The sequence below is a fragment of the Cervus canadensis genome, chromosome X (genome assembly GCF_019320065.1).
Source record: "Cervus canadensis isolate Bull #8, Minnesota chromosome X, ASM1932006v1, whole genome shotgun sequence".
NCBI lineage: Eukaryota > Metazoa > Chordata > Mammalia > Artiodactyla > Cervidae > Cervus > Cervus canadensis.
Window position 1 is genome coordinate 128,409,764 of NC_057419.1, and position 15,764 is coordinate 128,425,527.

The window sequence follows — 15,764 nt, forward strand, 5'->3', positions numbered from 1 at the left end:
AGGGCTCAAGTAAAGCATTTTGATTCTCTTTCAGTTACAATAATTCAGACATAAAGAAAAAAGTAGTCAATAACACAGTACTTTTAATGTATATACTACCATTGAGATATGAATGACATGAAGCATGATGATGTTTAGAATTACAGTGTTATTTGACCATTTTAAGCTCTACCCTCTCACCTAAAGTTGTTAAGGCGTTTTTTCTAACTGTGACCATGGGAGAAGGGAGTGCGAATGACCCCACCAAAACCATTTTGGAAAGGAAATACTATTGCTTTTTTCCCCTTATGCATTTATCTTAGACATTTCATCATAACTAACCAAAAGATAAAGCTAATTTGTTTATTCTCATATTTTCAGAAACTTACTCAAGTTTATAGAACTCTTCATGGAGCTTACACAAAAATTTTGGAGGTTATGCACACAAAGAAAAGACTTTTAGGCACTTTCTTCAGAGTTGCCTTTTATGGCCAAGTAAGTATACTTTAGTTCATCAAGTTGTTTTCCTTTTTAAACATTCACCTTTGAATTATTAGATTACCATAGCAGCAGTTACTGGTTCTAGGATTATGTCTAGATAAAGCACCTGTCACAACAGCAGGTGTGACACTTTTCTCAGAGTAACATTCACTTTGGTTTCCGTATCTAAATCCACTAGGTCAGAGGACAACATATAAAATTTGAATGTTTCCGTCAGTTTCATTTTCAGTCAAGCTTATTAAATGTTTATTTAATACCTAGTACTGAAAGTTTTCAAATAAAAATCAGGTAAGTATGCGAGTGATAAAAATTGAGTGTAAAAACCTTCAGGCCAATGATATGCTCATATGACTGTGAGTTTGAAAGTTCTCATTTATTTCAGCTACAATATATGCATGTGGCTTTTAGTACTATTATTTAAAATCTATTTCAAATACATTATTTCTGATTACTTAGTAGATGTTCTCTAAATGCTGTATTTGCTCATAATGTTTATAAATTATTTTATGTTTAACTTTATAATAGTCTTTTTTTGAAGAAGAAGATAGAAAGGAGTATATCTATAAAGAGCCAAAGCTCACCAGCCTCTCAGAGATTTCCCTGAGACTTGTTAAACTTTATGGTGAAAATTTTGGTACAGAGAATGTTAAAATAATTCAGGATTCAGACAAGGTAACATGCCTTGCATTTTGAAATCATTATTTATTAGTTCCAGATGTGGCACATTGCTTCTGACTTTTTCCTTTTTTAGCTGGTGGAGGAGAGGCATGGGAAATAGAGTCTTTCCAGATCCTGAAAGAAAGGACAGGGGCTTTGAAATCAGAGAGAAGGATTCAGATCTCTATTCTCTGCCACTTGCTAGCTGTGTGACCATGGGGAATTTACTTAACCTCTCTGTGCCTTATTGTTCTCGTTGGTAAAATGAACTTAATAATAGTGCCTTCCTCATAGAGTTGTTGTAGGAGTTCAGTTAAGCTCAGTCGTGTCCTACTCTTTGCAGCCCCATGGACTGCACCATGCCAGGCTTCCCTGTTCCTCACCAACTCCTGGAACTTGCTCAAACTCATGTCCATTGAGTCGGTGATGCCATCCAACCATCTCACCCTTTGTCATCCCCTTCTCCTCCTGCCTTCAATCTTTCCCAGCATCAGGGCCTTTTCCAATGAGTCAGTTCTTTGCATCAGGTGGCCAAAATATTGGAGTTTCAGCTTCAGCATCAGTCCTTCCAATGAATATTCAGGATTGATTTCCTTTAGGATGGACTGGTTGGATCTCCTTGCAGTCCAAGGGACTCTCAAGAGTCTTCTCCAGCACCACAGTTCAAAAGCATCAACTGTTCGGCGCTCAGCTTTCTTTATAGTCCAACTCTCACATCCATACATGACTACTGGAAAAACCATAGATTTGACTACATGGACTTTGTCAGCAAAGTAATGTCTCTGCTTTTTAATATGCTGTCTAGGTTGGTCACAGCTTTTCTTCCAAGGAGTAAGCCTCTTTTAATGTCATGGCTGCAGTCACCATCTGCAGTGATTTTGGAGCCCAAGAAAATAATGTCTGTCACTGTTTCCTTTGTTTTCCCATCCCATGTTATATTCAGTAGTTATATTTCTCATTTGCCATGAAATAGTGGTACTGGTTGCCATGACCTTCATTTTTTGAATATTGAGTTTTAAGCCAACTTTTTCACTCTCCTCTTTCATCAAGAGCTCTTTAGTTCCTCTTCACTTTCTGCCATAAGGGTGGTGTCATCTGCATATCTGAGGTTATTGATATTTCTCCTGGCAATCTTGATTCCAGCTTGTGCTTCATCCAGTCTGACATTTTGCATGATGTACTCTGCATATAAGTTAAATAAGCAGGGTGACAGTATACATCCTTGATAGTTGTAGGGATTAAATTATTCAATGTATGGAAAGTGATTGGAGTTTCTGATACATAAGAAGGCATTTGATAATAACGTAGAAGCTAGCATGCTCAATAGAAGTTAGCCATTATTGTTAATGTTGTTGTGCCTCATGATTGTCAATTTCATACTTTATGATTAAAATCATCTTAGGTGGGCCTCCTCTGGTGGTCCAGTGGGCAAGAGTTTGCCTGCCAATGAAGGAGACACAAGTTTGATCCTTAGTCCAGGAGGATTCCACATGCTGTGGGGAACCTAAACCTGTGTGCCACAACTACTGCGCCAGCGCTCTAGATCCCGGGCACCACAACTAGAGAGTACTCACAGCTCACTACAACTAGAGAAAGCCCACACACCACAGCAAAGAAGACCATATGCAGCCAAAAATAAAAATAAATAAATGAGATTTTTGAAAGAAAAATCATCTTAGAACACACATTTCACTCTTAAGATAGCCTTAGTTCAGTAGTTATATTTGTAGTGATGTAGGTTTAGGAGAGATGCCTTGATGTAAAGATGATCCATCCCACTAGACCCTGCCAAGGCAAGGATGAGAAAGGATCCAGCAAGAGAGGCTGTTTCTTAGAAACACATAGTTCCTTATAGACAGAATTGCGGAAGAGCACAATGGGAATGGAATTCCTGATTCTCCTTAGTCACCATGGGCATGTTCAGGATGAGAGCTGAATTTTAAGGTAGGAAAGACCTTTAACACAGTGCAAGATCTGCAGGCCCCAGAAATACGCACCGAGTGACTGTGATGTGCATGATGCTCTGCAAAACACTTAATAGCCAACAGGCAGCATTGCCAGAGTGAAAAGCCCTTGGCGATGGTAAAGACACTTCATTTTCTATGATGAAAATGATGTCTTCACTTTGTAAATTTACCTATATCTTATGGAGATGATTTTATCTTGAACATGTGCCTTAGACATTTAAAAATAAGTATGCTGGCAGGTCCAGAATTCATTAATATTTGGCAAAACCTCTCTGCTTCTTATCAGTTTCAGTCTTCTGTGTTGTTTTATTGAATTAAGCCCACAGAAAATTTTCTCTTTTGTAGCCAGCAAGTTTTAAGTTTGCTACCACACTACTGATACTATAAATGGAAAGTTATTAGAAAGCCAGGCTTGCAGAAAAACATGCAGTTTTCTACTTTATTCTGCCTCTGAAAACCTGGCCAACAGGCACAAACCACCATCAGGCAGCTGGACCGCTGACCCTCTTTGTAAACACAATATTTTAGTCACTCTTCATAGGCAACAGATAAAAGAAGCAGTTGCTACTTTTAAAATCCTTCTTCTTTCTTAATGTGTGGAGTTTAAAATTTTAAACACTCTTTTACTTGCCGAAGAGCAAAATCTGTTTAAGGGCACAAACAGTTTAAAGAACAGTGGGCAATATTTTCCAGTATTTTAAATGCATGTTCTGTTGGAGCCAATAATTTTGCATTTAAGATTTTATCTTGTAGATGTACACAAAGATGTATGTTTAAGATGTTTATTGCTATAAAGTTTATAGAACAAAAACCTGGAAACAATCTGTGTCCATACTGTTAGGAAAATTTACTACCCTCATAAAGGATATAGCTAAACTACTTCAAAAATTTATAAGTATTGATACGAACCAACCAAGATATATTCTTGAGAGAAAAGGTGAGATGCAGACATTATGGGCAGGATGATTACATTTGTGAAAACTGATATTTACATACACTAACTTGTGTATGCTTAGGAAATTTCTGGAATGATACAAAGTTGTTTTTTAATTTACTTATTTTAATTGGAGGATAATTACTTTACAATATTGTGGGGTTTTTTTGCCATATGAATCGGCCATAGATGGAATGATACAGAAGTGTTAATAGTTATCCCTAAGGAGATAGACTAGAGTCTTACGGAGAAGAAAAACATTTTTTATTTTTCAAGTGTACCCTCATATACTGTTTGAATGTTTTACCATATACTTTATTTTTATAAGGTTAAAATCAGTCTTGACCTCTTTTTTATTTCTCTTCTATCTTTTGTCTTAGCCAGATAATTAACTTCAATTATTTCCTTAGGTTTCTCTGGAGAAATCTAGATATTTAATGGGAAAGAAAAGAAAGAATTTTTGAATATAGGCTTTTTGGAGAAGTTTTAAAAGCTACTAAGGAAGTTTCTATCCCTTGTCACAGGATTGAATACAGTGTTTGCTATGGGTTTTTCACAGTAGCCCTTTGTCAGATTGTAGTCATTTCCTTCTATTCCTAGTTTGTTGTGTGTTTTCATTATGAAAAGGTGTTAATTTTGTCAAATGCATTTTCTGCATTGATTGAGATAATCGTGGTTTTTTTTTTCCTTCATTCTGTTAATGCAGTGTATTGCTTCTTTTGTTGCAGAGCATGGGCTCTAGAGTACATGGGTTCAGTAGTTGTGGTACAGGGGCATTTTTAGTTGTGGTGCCCCGGCTTAGTTGTCCTGCAGCGAGATCTTAGTTCCCCTACTGGGGATTGAACCCATGTCCCCTCCAGTGGATGGAGGATTCTTAACAACTGGACCACCAGGAAAGTCCTGTAGACTAATAATTTTTTAATGTAAAGTCTCTTAAATCATGTAGCAATCAAAAAACAGAAATATGTTGCTATTGTTATGATAATACTAGATTTTATAATTATCCATGTATTTACCTTTACCATGACCTTCATATAGCTTTGAATTACTGTCTGATGTTCTTTCATTGTGACCAGCAGGACTCCCTTTGGTGTTTCATATGGGGCCAGCCTAGTGGTGTAAAAGCTGGCTTAAAACTCAACATTCAGAAAATGAAGATCATGGCATCCCGTCCCACTACTTCATGGCAAATTGATGGGAAAACAATGGAAACAGTGACAGACATTATTTTCTTGGACTCCAAAATCACTGCAGATGGTGACTGCAGCCATGACATTAAAAGAGGCTTACTCCTTGGAAGAAAAGCTGTGACCAACCTAGACAGCATATTAAAAAGCAGAGACATTACTTTGCTGACAAAGTCCATGTAGTCAAATCTACGGTTTTTCCAGTAGTCATGTATGGATGTGAGAGTTGGACTATAAAGAAAGCTGAGCGCCGAACAGTTGATGCTTTTGAACTGTGGTGCTGGAGAAGACTCTTGAGAGTCCCTTGGACTGCAAGGAGATCCAACCAGTCCATCCTAAAGGAAATCAATCCTGAATATTCATTGGAAGGACTGATGCTGAAGCTGAAACTCCAATATTTTGGCCACCTGATGCAAAGAACTGACTCATTGGAAAAGGCCCTGATGCTGGGAAAGATTGAAGGCAGGAGGAGAAGGGGATGACAAAGGATGAGATGGTTGGATGGCATCACCGACTCAATGGACATGAGTTTGAGCAAGTTCCAGGAGTTGGTGAGGAACAGGGAAGCCTGGCATGGTGCAGTCCATGGGGTCTCAAAGAGTAGGACACGACTGAGTAACTGAAGCGAACTGAGTGGTAATTTATTCCTTCAGCTTTTCTTTATCTGGGAATGTCTTAATTTCTCCCTCACTATTAAGGACAGTTTTGCCAGATAAAGAATTCTTGATTAATAGATTTGTTTTTTCTTAGAAGTCCACTGCCTTCTGACCCCCAAAGTTTCTGATGAGAAATCTCACCATCTTATTCAGGATCCCTTGTATGTGACAAGTCTTTGTCTCTTGCTTTTTGCAAAATTCTCTCTTTGCCATAGTAAAGTAATTAGCCTTCAATTAAAGTAAATAAATTAATTTTTTAAAAAAGAAAAAAATTCTCTCTTTGGCTTTGACTTTTGACATTTGATTTTAATATGTCTCAGTGTCGGTCTCTTTGAGTTACCCTGCTTGGAGTTTGTTGAGTTTTGTGTCTTTCATAAGATTTGAGTGTTTACCTATTATTTCTTCAGATAGTCTCCCTGCCCCTTTCTCTCTCTTTTCTCCTTCACAGACTCCCATAGTGTGCATGTTCACCTGCTGGATGATATTCCTCAGGTTCTGTAACCTCTGTCCCTCTTCAGTCTTTTTCCTTTGTGTTCCTCTGATCGATCATTGACATTGTCTTATCTTCAAATTGGCTACACCGGCTGAAATGTGTCTTTGAATCCCTCTGGTGATGTTTCATTTCAGTTATTGTATTTTTCAGCTCTGGAAAAAAAAAAGGTTTTGGTTTCCTTTTACATTTTCTAGCTATTTATTGACATTGGCATTTTGTTGATACATAATTTCCTTGACTTTTTCCACAACTTCCCTTAGTTCTTTGATCATGAATACTGTTGTTTTAATGTCTTTTTCTAGGAGATCTGCTATCACGTTTTTTTTCCAGTGATAATTTCTATTGGTTTTTTTTTTTCTTTTTTGAAGGGGTCATACTTTCCTATTTCTTTGTATGCCTTGCAATTTTTTTGCTGTTGTTGTTGAAAACTGGACATTTGAATTTAATATTGTGATCTCTCTGGAAATCAGAGTTTCCTGGGTTTTGTTTTTGTTTTTAATTGTTGTAAGCTGTGTCTGTCCCAAGAATCAGCCTGAGGTGTAAATTTGGGATCTTCTCAAGTCTTTTCTGAGCCCGTGCCTTCACCTGAGCATGCGCAGTGACTTTCTAGTCACCCTTATTTACACAGTTACCTTTGAATGGCCTAGTATTGGAAGTCCAGCTCCTAAGAGGGGATGGAGAGGAAAATGGAGAGGAGAGGAAAGGTGCTGGTCTGTTAAATCCCCTGAAAGTCAGTTTAGGCAAAGGGGGAGGGCATTGAAACAAAGGGAAGAAGTGGTATGAAAATGGCCACAGCCTCTTTGACTGTCCCCCTGTGATCAGAAGCAGCAATCAGCAGTCATAGCACAGATTCACGATATTTGGAAGACAGGGTCTTTGTTCATCCTGGCTCCCACAAGCTGTTCTAGGAATATGTACACAACTATCTGCTGTAGTACTTGAGGGATGAGGTATGGGTTGCTGCCATTGTGCCCAGAGTTAAAATTAAACAAAATCAAAATTAAGGTAATTTTCTGTCCAAATCTTCCCCTGGAAGTTACAAGTCATCAATAGCCTCCAGAGTTCCAAAATTGTTCCATCAGATAGGTAATGACGGTGTAACTATTGTCTCTATAAGAAGATAGATGTCTGGTGCTCTGCCATCTTCTGAGGATCCTCTCTGTAATAGGTATTTTTTGAGGTGGAATTCAAATGTGCAGTTAGCCATTTTAATATATTTTTAGGAAAGCAAATTATAAAGCAATGCTCAGCATGATCTCCAGTTTCAAATATATGTGCATAGCAAAAAAGATTACAAGGAAATATATGAGAATGTAAATGATGATCATTGCTGAGTGGTAGCATTGCAGTTTTTTATGTCTACATTTCTATAATCTCCAAATAGGTTTCTGTAACTTCTTATTAATCAGAAGAAAACAATCCTTGAAGAAAGAGCAAAGACCTCTTCCAAGTGTGTATTCATCTCACAGTGTATTCAATGACACTATTCCTCAGTTGATCTCAGAGGTGTTAGTAGCTTACCTGTACCCCATTTTCCCTTCTGTTGAATAAAACACAAAACTTTCTTACTTTTCAGGTAAATGTCAAAGAGCTTGATCCCAAGTATGCTCATATCCAAGTCACTTATGTGAAGCCCTACTTTGATGATAAAGAACTCACAGAAAGAAAAACTGAGTTTGAAAGAAACCATAATATCAACAGATTTGTTTTTGAGGCTCCTTATACATTGTCAGGCAAAAAGCAAGGTTGTATAGAAGAACAGTGCAAACGCCGTACAATCTTGACTAGTAGGTAGGACTTGGCATAACTTCTTTATCTGACATGATCTTTTTTGATACATACAAGCAGCAGCTGGTCAGCAGGAAAATGTAATTGAAATTTTAATTGTTTATTGTTCTGCTGTTCAGTCACTCACTTACACAAACATGGCTATGTTATAAACCATTCCTTTCCCATGTGTAATTATATAATTCATGGTTAGTCTGAGTCGTCTCACAGAGAATTTCTCCTTCAGTCCTGAGGTAGTAAGGCACCTATTTGGCCTCTAAGGGATTTTCCAGAGAAAATATGGGGAGAATTAAGCACAATAGGTTTTTTTCTTTAATTTGGCTATTTGATTTGCTATCTTAAAAACTCATTTGTCAACCTTAATCTTTAATAGCTTCAAACTCGTTTCCATATGTGAAGAAGAGGATTTCTATAAACTATGAACAGCAGATTCATTTAAAGCCAACTGATGTTGCCACGGATAAAATAAAACTGCAGAGCTGCAAAAGCTTTGCTCTTCTGCTGATGTGGACATGATTCAGCTCCAACTTAAATTGCAGGGCTGTGTTTCAGTGCAGGTATGTTGGCTTCCTACCATGTATTAAATGTTTCTTGTTGTTCCTCTGGCTTTCAGAAGGGCACAGAACAAGCAGTAATTGTAATTGTCTTATACTCTGACTGGGCACAAAAACCTCTACATTTTTTTATTAATTTAATAAAGACGTTCAGTTTCTGTAAATTTTTTGTTATATCAGAGAGCTTTAATGTAAATCCCTCTGACTATAGCCAAGTCCTATATTTAGATAGCAGAAAGTGTTAAGTAACTTCTTAGAGTATAATTTTGGCAGATGATTTGCTTTAGTTATTCTTTTTCAAATAAATTTATAATAAGATAATAAATATGTTTCTCAGGTATGGATCTTTAATATATTATTCTTTTAAAAAACAGAAATGCAAAAATTACTTTTTAATTACATTCTGACAACTCTCATTTTTCTCCTTTTGTAATTTAGGTAAATGCAGGTCCGTTAGCATATGCAAGGGCTTTCTTAAATGACAGTCAAGCTAGCAAGTATCCACTCAAAAAAGTAAATGAGTTGAAAGACATGTTTAGGTAAGTGCTTTGTAGTTTTCAGATCAGACCACTATTTTTTTTTTACTCCATTGTCTTCTTAAGTGAAACCAAAATACTCACCAAATAATGTCCCTCTAAAAAAATTATCTGTTCTCTTTTATAACATCTAAGTTACCTTCTAATGGTATTTTAGGTAGTGAGGAAATGTGTGATCTCTTTCTTGCTGCAGCACTGTAACAATCTCCTAGTGACTCAAGGCATTAAATATGGTGACCACTTCATTGCTGTGGATATTGTGACACAAACAGAAGCCTACCTTTGATTTCCTCCTTTGCCTGACTGACCTCATGTCACAGCTTTTCCAGATCATTTAGGGTAGGAAGGGTTGGATAGGCTTACTTCTAACTTGGATTCTGCCAGTCTAGGGCATACGATATCATCTCTGGACTGAGTCCCTCTAAGCCAAAGCATGTTTGAATGGTCACACAGTAGAAAAAATTTGTTTTGTATATAAAAGAGTTTACATTCAGAATAAAAGAGACAGATGAGTAAAGCAGACTGAGTAGAAAGATAGCTTCCACTCATTTGCTCCCTACTTCATTTATTTTTCCTAACTCTATTATCAGCTATTTCAGGTTACATAGTAACCAGTGGTCATTCATTCAATGTTTATTAATGCCTGCTGCTGCTGCTGCTAAGTCACTTCAGCAGTGTCTGACTCTGTGCGACCCCAGAGACGGCAGCCCTCCAGGCTCCCAGTCCCTGGGATTCTCCAGGCAAGAACACTAGAGTGGGTTGCCATTTCCTTCTCCAATGCATGAAAGTGAAAAGTGAAAGTGAAGTTGCTCAGTCATGTCCGACTCTTAACGACCCCATGGACTTCAGTGCACCAGGCTCTTCCATCCATGGGATTTTCGAGGCGAGAGCACTGGAGTGGGGTCCCATTGCCTTCTCTGTATTAATGCCTGGCATGTACAAAAAGATTCTATTAGTTGCTATGATAGAGATACAGAACAAATGGTCAGTGAGGTACTTTGTCCCCTAAGTTTTGCATTTTAATTATGGACATTAAATGTAAACATATGAACTAATGGAAAAATATTCTTACAATAAGTCATCAACTCCCTGTCGCCACTTTTACCAACCCAGGGCAGATACTTCATGCCTATAACACCCAGCACTGTACTGGGCATATAGCCCCAAATAAGTTATTTTTGAATAAGTGACATTATCTACAGATATAAATTACTGTGAGCACAACCATAGCTGATATCATAGCAAGTAAATGACTGAGCAGGTAGGCTTCCTAGAGGGTATATATTTTGAGCTAGATTTTGAAAGAGATAAGAAACCAGAAGCAAAGATGGAAAAGAAAAGCTATTTCAGACTTAGGAGATGGCATTAGCAAAAACACAGTGAGAAAATGTGGAATTCTAATCTTCCTTCTAGTCAAGCCGTGGTTAAAGTAAATATTAAACTGTCAGTGAGACTTTTGAGTAATAAGTAACAAAAACTTTATCTTTGATCTTCATCTAGAGGAAGTTCATCCAAACTTGCAGCATTGCACTGGAACTAAATGAGTGGTTAATGAAAGAGGATCAGATTGAATACCATGAAGAGCTCACGTCAAATTTCAGAGACATGGTGAAAGAATTGTCTGACATTATTCATGAGCAGGCAAGTATTAGAGTGATTGAAAATGAAAACATGATCTGGGGTCCCTAAAGTGTTACTTAGCAAACCTATTAGTTTGAAATGGTGTTACATTGAAATCAAGTCTGTTATTTTAAAATTTGTCTGTATATTCTTTAACCATTAAATGATGTAATGAAACTTAGAGTTTTTAAATTTTATTTATTTTTTAAGTGAAAGATAATTGCTTTACAGAATTTTGTTGTTTTCTGTCAAACATCAACATGAATCAACCATAGCTATACATATATTCCTCCCTTTTGAACCTCCCTCCCATCTCCCTCCCCATCCTACCCCTCTAGGTTGATACAGAACCCCTGTTTGAGTTTCCTGAGAGATATAGCAAATTTCCTTAGCTATCTATTTTACATATGGTAATGCAAGTTTCCATGTTACTCTCTCGATACATCTCCCCTCTCCACCCTCTCCCCATGTCCATAAGTCTATTCTTTATGTCTGTTTCTCCATTGCTGCCTTGCAAATAAATTCTTCAGTACCAACTTTTAGATTTGGTATATATGCATCAGTATACGATATTTAACTTTCTCTTTCTGACTTACTTCACTCTGTATAATAGGCTGTAGGTTCATCCACCTCATCAGAACTGACTCAAATGTGTTCCTTTTTACGGCTGAGTAATATTCCATTGTGTTTGTATGACAACTTCTTTATTCATTCATCTGTTGATGGACATCTAGGTTGCTTCCATGTTCCAGCTATTGCAAATAGTGCTGCAATGAACAATGGGATACATGTGTCTTTTTCAATTTTGGTTTCCTCAGGGTATATGCCTAGAGTGGGATTGCTGGGTCATATGGTGGTTTTGTTCCTAGGTTTTTAAGGAACCTCCATACCATCTTCCATAGTGGCTGTATCAATTTACATTTCCACCAACAGTGCAAGAGCGTTCCCTTTTCTCCACACCCTCTCCAGCATTTATTGCTTATAGACTTTTTGACAATGGCCATTCTGACTGGAGTGAGGTGATACCGTATTGTAGTTTTGATTTGCATTTCTCTAATAATGAGCAATGTTGAGCTCATTTTCATGTGTTTGTTAGCCATCTGTATGTCTTCTTTGGAGAAATGTCTGTTTAGGTCTTTTTGCCACTTTTTGATTGGGTTGTTTGTTTTTCTGGCATTGAGTTGTATGAGCTACTTGTATATTTTGGTAATTAATCCTTTGTCAGTTGTTGCATTTGCTATTATTTCCTCCCATTCTGAGAGTTGTCTTTTCAGCTTGCTTGTAGTTTCCTTTGCTGTGTAAAAGCTATTAAGTTTAATCAGGTCCCACTTGTTTACTTTTGTTTTTATTTCTGTTGCTCTAGGAGGTGAGTCATAGAAGATTTTGCTTTGATTTATGTCATCAAGTGTTCTGCCTATATTTTCCTCTAAGAATTTTATAGTCTCAGGTCTTACATTTAGGTCATTAATCCATTTTGAGTTTATCTGTGTATAGTGTCAGGAAGCATTCTAATTTCTTTCTTTTACATGTAGCTGTCCAGTTTTCCCAGGACCATTTATTGAAGAGGCTCTCTTTGCCCCATTGTATATTCTTGCCTCCTTTGTCAAAACTAAGGTACCCATAGGTGCGTGGGTTTATTTCTGGGCTTTCTATCTTGTTCCATAGGTGTATATTTCTGTTTTTGTGCCAGTACCATACTGTCTTGATGACTGTAGCTTTGTAGTATAATCTGAAATCAGGAAAGTTGATTCCTCCAGCTCCAATCTTCTTTCTCAAGACTGCTTTGGCTATTTGGGGTCTTTTGTGTTTCCATATGAATTGTGAAATTTTTTGTTCTAGTTCTGTGAAAAATGCCATTGGTAATTTGATAGGGATCATATTGAATCTGTAGATTGCATTTGGTAGTATAGCCATTTTCACAGTATTGATTCTTCCTACCCAGGAACATGGAATATCTCTCCATGTCATCTTTGATATCTTTCATCAGTGTCTTATAATTTTCTGTATACAGTTCACTTGTCTCCTTGGGTAAGTTTATTCCTAGATATTTTATTCTTTTTGTTGAAATGGTGAATGGGATTGATTCCTTAATTTCTCTTTCTGATTATTCATTGTCACTATATAAGAATTCAAGTGATTTCTGTGTATTGATTTTGTATCCTGCGACTTTGCTAAATTCACTGGTTAGGTCTATTAATTTTCTGATAGTATCTTTTGGGTTTTCTGTGTAGAGTATCATGTCATCTGCAAACAGTGAGAGCTTTATTTCTTCTTTTCCAATCTGGATTCCTTTTATTTCTTTTTCTTCTCTGATTGCTGTAGCTAGGACTTCCAAAACTATGTTGAATAATACTGCTGAAAATCGACACCCTTGTCTTGTTCTTGATCTTAGAGGGAATGCTTTCAGTTTTTCATGATTGAGACTAATGTTTGCTGTAGGCTTATCATATATGGCCTTTACTATGTTGAGGTAGGTTCCTTCTGTGCCCATTTTTTGAAGAGTTTTAATCATAAATGGGTGCTGAATTTTGTCAAATGCTTTTTCTGCACCTATTGAGATTATCATGTGGTTTTTTTTCCTTTCAATTTGTTAATATGGTGTATCACATTGATTGATTTGTGTGTATTGATGAATCCTTGCATCCCTGGAATAAACTCAACTTGATCATGGTGTACAAGCTTTTTAATGTGTTGTTGAATTCTGTTTGCTAAAATTTTGTTGAGGATATTTGCATCTATGTTCTTCAGTGATATTGACCTGTAGTTTTCTTTTTTGTGTTGTCTTTATCTGGTTTTGGTGTCAAGGTGATGGTGGTCTCATAGAATGTTTGAAAGTTTTTCTTCCTTTGCAATTTTTGGAAAAAGTTTTAGAGCTCTTCTCTAAATGTTTGATAGAATTCTCCTGTGAAGCCATCTGGTCCTGGGCTTTTTTTTTGGGAGAAATTTGATCACAGCTTCAATTTCAGTGCTTGTAATTGGGTTGTTCATAATTTTTATTTCTTCCTTATTCACTCTTTGAAGATTAAGCTTTTCTAAGAATCTGTCCATTTCTTCCAGGTTATCCATTTTCTTGCTATATCATTGCTCATAATACTCTCTTATAATCCTTTGTATTTCTGCATTGTCTGTTGTAACCTCTCCTTTTTTATTTCTAATTTTGTTGATTTGATTCTTCTCTCTTCTTTTCTTGATGAGTTTGCCTAATGGTTTGTCAATTTTATCTTCTCAAAGAACCAGCTTTTCACTTTATTAATCTTTACTATTGTTTCTTTCATTTCTTTTTCATTTATTTCTGGTCAGATTTTTATGATTTCTTTCCTTCTACTAATTTTGGGGGTTTTTGTTCTTTTTACATTTTAGGTGTAAAGTTAGGTTGTCTATTCCATGTTTTTCTTGTTTCTTGAGGTAGGATTGTATTACTATAAACTTACCTCTTAGAATTGCATTTGCTGCATCCCATAGGTTTTGAGTTGCCATGTTTTCATTGTCACTTGTTTCTAATAATTTTTTGATGTCCCTTTTGATTTCTTCAGTAATGTTTGTTATTTAAAAATTTACTGTTTAATCTCCATGTGTTTGTGCTTTTTACATTTTTTTCCCTCATAATTGATATCTAGCCTCATAGCATTGTGGTCAGAAAAGATGCTTGATATGATTTCAATTTTCTTAAGTTTACTGAGGTTTCATTTGTTACCCAAGATGTAGTCTATCCTGGAGAATGTTCCATGGGTACTTGAGGAGAAGGTGTATCCTTCTGCATGTGGCTGGAATGTCCTGAAGATGTCAATGAGATCCATCTCATGTAATGAATCACTTAAGACTTGTGTTTCATTATTAATTTTCTGTTTTGATGATCTTTCCATTGGTGTGAGTGGGGTGTTAAAGTCTCCTACTTATTGTGTTACTGTCAATTTCTCCTTTTATGTCTGTTAGTGCTTATCTTATGCATTGAGGTGCTCTTATGTTGGGTGCATAGATATTTACAATTGTTATGTCTTCCTGTTGGATTGATCCCTTGATCATTATGTTGAGTCCTTCCTTATCTCTTATAATGTTCTTTATTTTAAGATCTACTTTGTCTGATATGAGGATTGCTACCCCAGCCTTCTTTTGCTTTCCATTTGCATGGAATATATTTTTCCATCCTCTCACTTTCAGTCTATATGTGTTTTTAGGTCTGAAGTGGGCTTCTTGTAGACAGCATATACATGGGTCTTGTTTTTTTATCCATTCAGCCAGTCTGTGTCTTGGGGTTGGAGCATTTAATCTGTTTCCACTTAAAGTAATTATTGATATATTCCTAATGCCATTGTCTTAATTGTTTGGGGTTTGTTTTTGTAGAACTTTTTCTTCTCTTTTATTTCCTCACTATATAGTCCGTTTAACATTTGTTGTAAAGCTAGTTTGGTGGTCCTGAATTCTCTTAACTTTTCCTTGTTTGAAAAGTTTTTGATTTCTCCATCAATTTTGAATGAGATCCTTGCCAGGTACAGTAATCTTGGTTGTAGAGTTTTCTATTTCAGTACTTTAAATATACCCTGCCATTCTCTTCTGGCCTTCAGAGTTTCTGCTGAAAGATCAGCTGTTAAACATATGGGGTTACCCTGTATGTTACTTGTTGCTTTTCCCTTGCTGCTTTTAATATTCATTCTTTGTGTTAGTCTTTGTTAGTTTGATTAGTATGTGTCTTGGTGTGTTTCTCCTTGGGTTTATTCTGTATGGGACTCTTTGCACCTCTTGGACTTGATTGACCATTTCCTTTTCCATGTTGGGGAAATTTTCAATTATAATCCCTTCAAAAATTTTCTTATACCCTTTATTTTTCTCTTCTTCTTCTAGGGCCCCTATAATTCAAATGCTGGTGTATTTAGTATTGTCCCAGAGGTCTCTGA

General features: G+C 36.5%; 1 long non-coding RNA gene across 1 annotated transcript; it reads left to right on the plus strand.

Annotated features, from left to right (window-relative positions):
* The first annotated feature begins 1,116 nt into the window (after positions 1-1,116).
* Positions 1,117-9,224, plus strand: LOC122435882. The gene is made up of 4 exons (XR_006267722.1): positions 1,117-1,152; positions 7,951-8,161; positions 8,536-8,719; positions 9,155-9,224. It is a non-coding gene; the product is annotated as an uncharacterized LOC122435882 (long non-coding RNA).
* The last annotated feature ends 6,540 nt before the right edge of the window (positions 9,225-15,764 follow it).